Source organism: Cupressus sempervirens, chromosome 7 (assembly GCF_028749045.1).
Source record: "Cupressus sempervirens isolate cs-2001-9-10 chromosome 7, ASM2874904v1, whole genome shotgun sequence".
NCBI classification, from domain to species: domain Eukaryota; kingdom Viridiplantae; phylum Streptophyta; class Pinopsida; order Cupressales; family Cupressaceae; genus Cupressus; species Cupressus sempervirens.
The window spans coordinates 687,172,849-687,183,797 of record NC_143124.1 but is presented as its reverse complement, the minus strand read 5'-3'; the positions used below and the strand labels follow the sequence as shown (position 1 = coordinate 687,183,797).

Genomic DNA, 10,949 nt, shown 5'->3' with positions numbered 1-10,949 from the left:
CCCGAACCGAGCAGCGGACCGGCTCACACCGTTTCGCATCTAACCAGGGAAAATCGTCGGCCTTTATCTGCTTCCCTCTCGGCAATTTCAAGCACTCTTTAACTCTCTTTTCAAAGTCCTTTTCATCTTTCCCTCGTGGTACTTGTTCGCTATCGATCTCTTGCCCGTATTTAGCCTTGGACAGAATTTACCACCCGATTAGGACTGCATTGCCAAACAACCCGACTCACCGACAACACCTCGTGGTGCGACAAGGTTCGGTCCCAACGGGGCTCTCACCCTCTCCAGCACCCCCTTCCAGGGGACTTGGGCTTGGTCCATCGCTGAGGATGCTTCTACAAACTACAATTTGATAGGCACGGCCGTCAATTTTCATGTTGAGCTCTTCCCGATTCGCTTGGTGTTACTAGGGGAATCTTGGTAAGTTTCTTTTCCTCCACTTATTGATATGCTTAAACTCAGTGGGTACTCATGCCTGACTTGGGGATGCAGTAGAGATGCAGCAATCCTCGCACTGCGGAGAGCCGCTGAGCCCAGAATAAATTTCCTCGCAAGGAATCATTCAATCGGCGCAAACCAACGCCGGCCTTTGCGAGCCACCGCTCATCGCGACGGATCGACGGACCTCATGCTCATTTTAGACTTGATGATTCATGGGATTCTACAATTCACACTAAGTATCGCATTTCGCTACATGCTTCATCATGGTGAGAGACAAGATATCTATTGCTGAGAGTCATGATTTTGTTTTGTTTTTGTCTTTTTGCGACCCAAGTGTGCAAGGTGCTGGCTCGCACTCCATTCTTTGGATTTCTAAGGTGCACAATGCACCCGTGTGTTGGGTGTTGACACATCTTGAACCCCGAGCACCCAACGGGTGTGACAAGGAACGTTGTGGTGTGTCCCCACCCCATCACCTCGCAAAGGTGGGAGGCGACGCATGGGAGAGCCATGTCAGCAGACGGGGCCCCTGCCTTGCAAATCATGTGAGTGCACCCATCCTAAATAGAGAATGCTCTGAGCAACGAGTCAACACACCTAGGCAACGAATCAAGGGTTGCGGCAGTCCTAACTTGCCACTGTCGAAATGACGGATCCCCGACATAGTGCCACGCATGCGATGGGACCATGAAATGTCAATGGGGGACGAGGCCTGGACCCCCTCTAAACTGTAAATGAGCAGAGACCTCTCACTCTAACATGGACATCATTCAAAGGCACCGATCCTAATCTAGATTGCATCCGAGTCTCTTCTTCGCCCCGTGGGGAATCCACGCTTTCGATCACAGGCATTTGATGTGACCCTTGACCTTGACGGCACTAGACCCATAGCTTAGCCGTCCAGCACATCGCTATAGGGCCGAGTGTCCGCACATCGCAAAGATTTTGGGGGCAAGGAGGAGGCTAGCTCCATCCCCTACACGATTTAGGGTCTCGAACTGACAATGATCCTACCGCAGGTTCACCTATGGTAACCTTGATATGACATCTCCTTCCTCTAAATGATAAGGTTCAGTGAACTTCTCACGACATCATCGATAGGAACTGTCATCGTCACCATGATCTGAACACTTCACCGAATCATTCAATCGGTAGGAGCGATGGGCGGTGTGTACAAAGGGTAGGGACGTAGTCAACGTGAGTTGATGACTCGCGCTTACTAGGAATTCCTCATTGAAGATCAATAATTGCAATGGTCTATCCCCATCACGATGCAATTTGGAAAGATTTCCCAAACCTTTCGGGCCAGGGAGAGAAACTCATTGGTTGCATCAATGTAGCACGCGTGCGGCCCAGAACATCTAAGGGCATCACAGACCTGTTATTGCCTCAAACTTCCATGACCTAGGAGACCGTAGTCCCTCTAAGAAGCTGGCCACGAAGGGGAACCTTCGCATAGCTAGTTAGCAGGCTGAGGTCTCATTCATTAATAGAATTAACTAGACAAATCGCTCCACCAACTAAGAATGGCCATGCACTACCACCCATAGAATCAAGAAAGAGCTCTCAATCTGTCAATCCTTACTATGTATGGACCTGGTAAGTTCCCCTGTGCTGAGTCAAATTAAGCCGCAAGCTCCACTCCTAGTGGTGCCCTTCCATCAATTCCTTTAAGTTTCAGCCTTGCAACCATACTCCCCCCAGAACCCAAACACTCTAATTTCTTAGAAGGTGCTGGCAGAGTCCTTAGAGCAACATCCACTGATCCCTGGTCAACATCATTTATGGTTGAGACTAGGACGGTATCTGATTGTCTTTGAGCCCCCAACTTTCATTCTTGATTAATGAAAACATCCTTGGAAAATGCTTTTGCAATGGTTCATCTTCCATAAATCCAAGACTTTCACCTCTGATAATGAAATACGAATGCCCTCGACAGTCCCTATTAATCATTACTCCGGTCCCGAAGGCCAACAGAGCAGGACCAGACTCCTATCGCGTTATTCCATGCTAATGTATTCAGAGCATAGGCTTGCTTTGAGCACTCTAATTTTTTCAAAGTAACGGCATCAGAACCGTGACCCAGCCAATTAAGGCCAGGAACACGCTGCCAACAGAAGGGACATGACAGCCAGTGCACATCTAGAAGGCGGATCGACCGTGACGACCCAAGGTCCAACTACGAGCTTTTTAACTGCAACAACTTAAATATATGCTATTGGAGCTGGAATTACCATGGTTTCTAGCACCAGACTTGCCCTCCAATGGATCCTCATTAAGGGATTTAGATTGTACTCATTCCAATCACCAGACTCAATGAGCTCAGTATTGTTATTTATTGTCACTACCTCCCCATGTCAGGATTGGGTAATTTGTGCGCCTGCTGCCTTCCTTGGATGTGGTAGCCATTTCTCAGGCTCCCTCTCCAAAATTGAACCCTAATTCTTCATCACCCATCACCATCATGGTAGGCCTCTATCCTACCATCGAAAGTTGATAGGGCAAAAATTTGAATGAAGCCTCGCCAACACAAAGGCCGTGCGATCCATTGAGTTATCATGAATCACCAGAATAGCGAGCGAGCCCGCATTGGCCTTTTATCTAATAAATGCATCCCTTCCGAGAGTCGAGATTTGGTGCACATATTAGCTCTACAATTACTATGGTTATCCGAGTAGCAAAGTACCATCAAAGAAACTATAACTGATTTAATGAGCCATCTGCAGTTTCACAGTCTGAAATAGTTCATACTTAGACATGCATGGCTTAATCTTTGAGACAAGCATATGACTACTGGCAGGATTGACCAGGTAGCTTCTAACAATGAGTTGACCCCCAAGACCTGCTATAGCCAAGGGATGCCCACCCCGATGGGAAACCAAAATTTGCATTCGCTCCGTCATGCATCCAAACATAATCCGCCGCACAAGCAACAAGAATGACGTTCACAGCACATGTAGGACTCGCAACGCTCAAAGATTTTACACAAGAGGAAAGTGTCCCATCGTTGACCGTAGAGGGCCGAATAGGGATCCTCAGTTCATAGGCACCTGGGACGAACATCTTGTACGGAACCCTTTACCCTCGAACTCGCTGTCACCACTACTCAAAAAGAAGCCTTGCATCTGTACGAGATGGCACCCCGCACGTAGCCTCCTCAATTTTAAGGCCACTTAGAGACATCTATTTCCCATGCATATGCCTCCTACACGCCTCTTGAGGTGCACCTGCATAGACAAAATCCTTCTCAATCGCAATAAACATTTTCCTATGACGAAGAGCTGGATGCCGAAGTGCCAGCGGAGACCACCGTAATGAAGGGTGAAGGGTCGTGCGAGTCGAAAACATGGCTGGTTATGCGATTGGTGGGGGCATCACTGTGCACGTGACCACCTCAATTATAAGGCTGCTCAAGGGCATCTCCCGCAGAACCCATGAGCCGTAGCCATTCGGATCGCACAGGGCAGGATAGGGCATTGATAGTTTCTGCATCCAAACAAAAATTATCGGTAATACTCTACGCTTCTACTAGCCCGGACCACAAAGGCTATCACAACAGTGCCATGCACTTCAGTAGGATGAGACAGTGAAGAAGCGAGCACGCACCAAGAATGCACTAGCAAATAAATTATGCGGCAACCAAACCTTTCGCCGGCCCCCCTCTCAATCCCAAGGCTCTACCAATCGAAAAAAACTTAGGGTGGAGAGTGGACCCTTGATGAAATTAGGGACATCGAGCAATGCACCCATGCAACCATCTCTTTCCTTCTTGCCGTCTGAGCAAGATAAAAATGCAATGATAGAACGTGCCAATGAGACGGAGCCCTTGGCTAAAAGATACAACTCCATACACACTCAGGAACAAGCGCATCTTAGAATTGAACACCAAATGTGCAGTGTGTTGCAAGCCATGCAGACACCTACATATAGGGTATATCCAACAAAACAAAGTGACAAGTACTTCCCACCAGCTCTGCCACTGCGATATTACTGAATGGGATATATACTCACCGCCACAAATTAATGACCATCATTACCGTCTCGGAATAGATACAAGCACATCGAGCTTCATCTGATCAACTAGATGAATTTCACCTTGAAGGGGCCCAATCCAAAAGTTCTGGAGGTCATCTCCTAGAACTCTCAAGAACAAGGCCCATCTTACATGCAAACTCTGCTACTGTGCAAACATAGGTTGCAATTAAAGAGAAATTGCAAGGCCGTCACAATGGCCCGAGGACAATGCTCTGACTAAGTCAATTTTCTCTTGCAATCACCATGCTGCCGTTCACAGAGAGATCTCCCCATTCACTTGTGATGCGATGCACAATCCAAGTGCTAGATGCGATCTCGCCCTTGAAAGGCCACTTTCCAAGGCATCCCCCGATAACACATTGGAATGATAACCATTATCGAACCATTCCCAATGTTGTGCCGATCGAGTTGGCACAGAGGGGACCTTGGGGAGCTCCCGCGTAGCAATCGGGATGTGCTTTCGTACCCATCTCTCACAAAGACCAATGTTAGCTATGAACAAATTTGGAATCCAAGGGCTCGCATCCATCGATATCGTCGACACTGGGTCTATATACAAAGGCCATGGAGAGGTTCCGAGAAGAGAAGCACCCCCTGCTCGCTCACACAAACATCCCAAATTCTAGACACAAGCTCCCACCCTTAGCATCGCTCTCCAGATCACCACAATGATACACATTGGAATGACAACCGCTGTCAAACAACTCCTAAAATTTTGGCAATGGAGTGAGAAAGAGGAGCAACTTTGGGGAGAGGCGCATAGCAAATGGGCTACTCCTTCATTCCGCTCTTATATACAGATCTGATGTCACTGATTTCGTTTGGAATCCAAGGCTACATTCGTCCTTGCCCACACAAGAAATGGCTCTTCTGATCGAATGGCCATGGGGAGCTTCCGATAACAAAGGCTCCCTTATCACTCGTGATGCGTAGCCCAACTGCTAGACGACAACTCACCCTTCAGATTGTTGCCCAAGCAACCACCACAACGGCACCATTAGAACGACAATCGCTGTCGAACCATTTCAAAAATTTTGCGCCAAAGAAGTTGTTGCGAAGAGAATGACTCTGGGGAGAGAGCACTCGCATAGCAAAATTGGGATGGCTTCACGACCCTTCCAATAGAGAAATGATGCTGGTGCCAATATTCAAATTTTGAATAATGTGTCTTTCTCGAACACCAGCACCCACCCACCTCATGGCTAGAGACAAGGGCTCGCCATTAGATCAACTTCTAAATCACAGAACAGACGCGGTGTAGAATGGCAATTGCTGCCAAGTCTCTTTCGTAATTGCGTCAATCGAGTGATCGAAGAAGGTGATCTAAGAGAGGGTCCAAGTGTAGGCATTCATTGGGGGATTCATGCCGATGGCATAAATTTATGCAATACCTGAGCAACACCGGACAGAGGCACTAGATGAGGGTTCTCATTTTAGATCAAGTTTTAAAATCACCAAGAAGATGCGGTGAGGGCTGGCAACCGCTGCCAAACCTTTTTCCGAAATTGCGCCAGGTGAGTGACAAGAAAACATGATCTAAAGGAGAGTCCAAGAATAGCACCCTCGAGGGTGGGCTTCATGCCCCTCTAATTGATTCAACGTCGACGTCCACCATTTTAAAATCTGACATATCCATCCACCCTGACAGCGGCGTTGAATCAATGAGGGGGTCACGGGAGAGGCTCGCGACAACCACCTCTCCCATTGTAGCCATGATAGGCATGCAAAAAATTTTGCTAGAGTGCCAAAGCACCCACCTCATGGCTATAGACAAGGGCTCGCCATCATATCAACTTCGAAATCGCAGAACAAACACAGTGTAGAAAGTCAACCGCTACCAAGCCTCTTCTGTAATTGCGTCGGTCGAGTGATCAAAGAAGGTGATCTAAGAGAGGGTCCAAGCATAGGCATTCATTGGGGGATTCACACCGATGGCATAAATTTATGCAATACTCAAGCAACACCGGACGGAGGTGCTACACGAGGGCTCCCATTTTAGATCAAGTTTTAAAATCACCAAGTAGTAGACGAGGTGAGGGCTGGCAACCACTGCTAAACCTTTTTCCAAAATTGCACCACCTGAGTGACAACAAAACATGATCTAAAGGAGAGTCCAGGTATAGCACCCATGAGGGTGGGCTTCATGCCCCTCTAATTGATTAAATGTCAGCGTCCACCGTTTCAAAATGAGGGGGGCATGGGAGAGGCTCGCGGAAAACCACCTCTCCCATTGTAGCCATGATAGGCACGCAAAAATTTTTACTAGAGCGCCAAGCACCCACCTCATGACTATAGAAAAGGGCTTGCCATTAGATCAACTTTGAAATCGTAGAACATACGTGGTTTAGGATGGTAACCACTACCAAGTCTCTTACGTAATTGCGTCAGTCGAGTGATCGAAGAAGGTGATCTAAGAGAGGGTCCAAGCGTAGGAATTCGTTGCGGGATTTGCGCCCATGGAATAAATTTATGCAATACCTAAGAAACACCAAACAGAGGTGCTAGATGAGGGCTCCCATTTTAGATTGAGTTTTAAAATCACCAAGTAGACGCGGTGAGGGCTAGCAACCGTTGCCAAACCTTTTTCTGAAATTGTGCCAGCTGAGTGACAAGAAAAAATGATCTAAAGGAGAGTCCAAGAATAGCACCCTCAAGGGTGGGCTTCATGCCCCTCTAATTGATTCAACGTCAACGTCCACCGTTTCAAAATTTGACATATCCATCCACCCTGACAGCGGCATTGAATCAATGAGGGGGGCACGAGAGAGGCTCAAGAAAACCACCTCTCCCATTGTAGCCACGATAGGCACACAAAATTTTTTTTCTAGATTGCCAAGCACCCACCTCATGGCTAGAGACAAGGGCTCGCCATTAGATCAACTTTGAAATCACAGAACAGGCACGGTGTAGAATGGCAACCGTTGCAGAGCCTCTTCCGTAATTGCGTCGGTAGAGTGATCAAAGAAGGTGATCTAAGAGAGGGTCCAAGCATGTAGGAATTCGTTGGGAGATTCGCGCCGATGGAAAAAATTTATGCAACACCCGAGAAACACTAGACGAAGGCGCTAGATGAGGGCTCCTATTTTAGATCAAGTTTTAAAATCACCAAGTAGACGTGGTGAGGGCTGGCAACCACTGCCAAACCTTTTTCTGAAATTGCACCAGATGAGTGACAAGAAAACATGATCTAAAGGAGAGTCCAGGAATAGCACCCTTGAGGGTGGGCTTCATGCCCCTCTAATAAATTCAACATCGGCGTCCACCGTTTCAAAATCTAACATATCCATCCGCCCTGACAGTGGCATTGAATCAATGAGGGGGGCACAGGAGAGGCTCGCGGCAATCACCTCTCCCATTTTAGCCGCGATAGGCATGCAAAAATTTTTTCTAGCGCACCAAGCACCCACCTCATGGCTAGAGACAAGGGCTTGCATTAGATCAACTTCAAAATCGCAGAACAGACGCGGTGTAGAATGGCAACCATTGCCAAGTCTCTTCCGTAATTGCGTTGGTTGAATGATCGAAGAAGGTGATCTAAGAGAGGGTCCAATCATAGGCATTCGTTGGGGGATTCACGCTGATGGCATAAATTTATGCAATACCTGAGCAACACCAGACAGAGGTGCTAGATGAGGCCTCCTGTTTCAGATCAAGTTTTAAAATCACCGAGTAGACGCGGTGAGGGCTGGCAACCGCTGCCAAACCTTTTTTTGAAATTATGCCGGCTGAGTGACAAGAAAACATGATCTAAAGGAGAGTCTAGGAATAGCACCCTTGAGGGTGGGCTTCATGCCCCTCTAATTGATTCAACGTTGGCGTCCACCATTTCTAAATCTGACATATCCATCCACCCTGACAGCGGCATTGAATCAATGAGGGGGGCACGAGAGAGGCCCGCAGAAACCACCTCTCCCATTGTAGCCGTGATAGGCATGCAAAAAATTTTGCTAGAGCACCAAAGCACCCACCTCATGGCTATAGACAAGGGCTCGCCATTAGATCAACTTTGAAATCGTAGAATAGACGCAGTGTAGAATGTCAATCGCTACCAAGTCTCTTTCGTAATTGCGTCGATCGAGTGATTGAAGAAGGTGATCTATGAGAGGGTCCAAGCATAGGCATTCGTTGGGGGATTCGTGCCGATGGAAAAAATTTATGCAATACCTAAGCAACACCGGACGTAGGTGCTAGACAAGGGCTCCAATTTTAGATCAAATTATAAAATCACCAAGTAGATGCGGTGAGGGCTGGCAACCACTGCCAAACCTTTTTCCAAAATTGTGCCAGCTGAGTGACAAGATAACATGATCTAAAGGAGAGTCTAGGTATAGCACCCACGAGGGTGGCCTTCATGCCTCTCTAATTGATTCAATGTCGACATCCACCATTTGAAAATTTGACATATCCATCTGCCCTGACAGCGGCGTTGAATCAATGAGGGGGGCAAGGGAGAGGCTTGCGGCAAACCACCTCTCCCATTGTAGCTGCAATAGGCATGCAAAAAATTTTGCTAGAGCGCCAAGCACCCACCTCATGGCTAGAGACAAGGGCTTGCCATTAGATCAACTTCAAAATCGCAGAATAGATGCACTATAGAATGGAAACCGCTGCCAAGTCTCTTCCGTAATTGCGTCGGTCGAGTGATTGAAGAAGGTGATCTAAGAGAGGGTTTGAGCATAGGCATTCTTTGGCAGATTTGCACCGATGGCAAAAATTTATGCAATACCCGAGCAACATCGGACAAAGGTGCTAGACAAGGGCTCCCATTTTAGATCGAGTTATAAAATCACCAAGTAGACGCGATAAGGGCTGGCAACCATTGCCAAACCTTTTTCTGAAATTGCACCAGCTGAGTGACAAGAAAACATGATCTAAAGGAGAGTCCAGGTATACCACCCACGAGGGTGGGCTTCATGCCCCTCTAATTGACTCAATGTCAGAGTCCAGCGTTTCAAAATCTGAGATATCCATTCGCCCTGACAGCGGTGTTGAATTAATGAGGGGGGCACGGGAGAGGCTCGTGGCAACCACCTCTCCCATTATAGCTGCGATAGGCACGCAAAAAAATTTTCTAGAGCGCCAAGCACCCACCTCATGGCTAGAGACAAGGACTCGGCATTAGATCAACTTCGAAATCGTAGAACAGACGCGGTGTAGAATGGCAACTGCTACCAAGTCTCTTCTGTAGTTGCGTCAGTCGAGTGATCGAAGAAGGTGATCTAAGAGAGGGTCCAAGCATAGGCATTCATTTGGGGATTCGTGCCGATGGCATAAATTTATGCAATACCCAAGCAACACCGAACGGAGGTCCTAGACGAGGGCTCCCGTTTTAGATCGAGTTTTAAAATCACAAATTTAGAATCCAAGGCTCGTATCCATCAATATTGTCGGCACTAGGTCTATATATTCAAAGGCCACAGAGAGGTTCTGATAAGAGAAGCTCCCCTGCTCGCCCGCAAAAAAATCCCAAATGCTAGACACAAGCTCCCACCCTTAGCATTGCTCCTCAGATCGTCACAATGACACATTGGAATGACAACTGCTATCGAACAATTCCCGAATTTGTGCCGATGGAGTGAGAAAGACGAGCAACTTTGGGGAGCTGCACATAGCAAACGGGCTGCTGCTTCATTCCGCTCTTATATATAGATCCGATGTCGTTGATTTCGTTTGGAATCCGAGGCTACATTCGTCCTTGCTCACACAAGTAATGGCTCTTCTCATCGAATGGTCACTGGGAGCTAGACGCGAGCTCACCCTTGAAAGGCCACGTTCCAAGACATCCTGATGACACATTGGAACGACAACCGCTGTCAAACCATTCCCAATGTTGTGTTGATCGAGTTGGCAGAGAGGCAATCTTAGGTAGCTCTCGCATATCGATCGAGAAGTGCTTCCGTACCCATCTCTCACAAAAACCAATGTTAGCTGAACAATTTTAGAATCCAAGGCTCGTATCCATCAATATTGTCAGCACTAGGTCTATATTCAAAGGCCATGGAGAGGTTCCAATAAGAGAAGCTCCCCTACTCACTTGCAAAAACATCCCCAAATGCTAGACGCAAGCTCCTGCCCTTAGCATCGCTCTCCAGATCACCGCAATGACACATTGGAATGACAACCGCTATCGAACAAATCCTGAATTTGTGCCGATGGAGTGAGTATGAAGAGCGAGATCGGGTCGACAAAAATGGCTAAGCCAGATTGGGTCGGCCAACATGGCTTGGCCACAATTTTTTGCTGAGATATTTTGATATTAAAGCTCCCATGTAGCCGCGATAAGTACACCATGACAAATTGCTAGAGCACCGAACACCCATAGCAAATTGCCATTATACCAAGCAACGCCAGAGTCTAGAATGGCTCGCCCAGATCAGCTCGGCTAGATCGGGTCAGCCAGCATGGTGACTTGCTGACTTGGTGAGAGTACTTGGAACTGTCAAGAACAAAGGCCAATCTTACATGCAAACTCT

General features: G+C 47.5%; 2 non-coding genes and 1 pseudogene across 2 annotated transcripts in view; all 3 read right to left on the bottom strand.

Moving 5' to 3' along the window:
* The window catches only part of LOC149548708 (25S ribosomal RNA), a 3,351-nt gene extending 2,862 nt beyond the window's left edge, over positions 1–489 (bottom strand). The window contains exon 1 of the ribosomal RNA XR_016354918.1: positions 1–489. This exon is cut by the window's left edge and continues 2,862 nt beyond it. This is a non-coding gene — a ribosomal RNA (25S ribosomal RNA).
* A 108-nt stretch (positions 490–597) lies between these two features.
* On the bottom strand, positions 598–738 carry LOC149548707 (5.8S ribosomal RNA; annotated as a pseudogene).
* Positions 739–1,443: 705 nt separating this feature from the next.
* LOC149548706 (18S ribosomal RNA) lies at positions 1,444–3,254 on the bottom strand. The gene has a single exon (XR_016354755.1). It is a non-coding gene; the product is annotated as an 18S ribosomal RNA (ribosomal RNA).
* Positions 3,255–10,949: the final 7,695 nt, after the last annotated feature.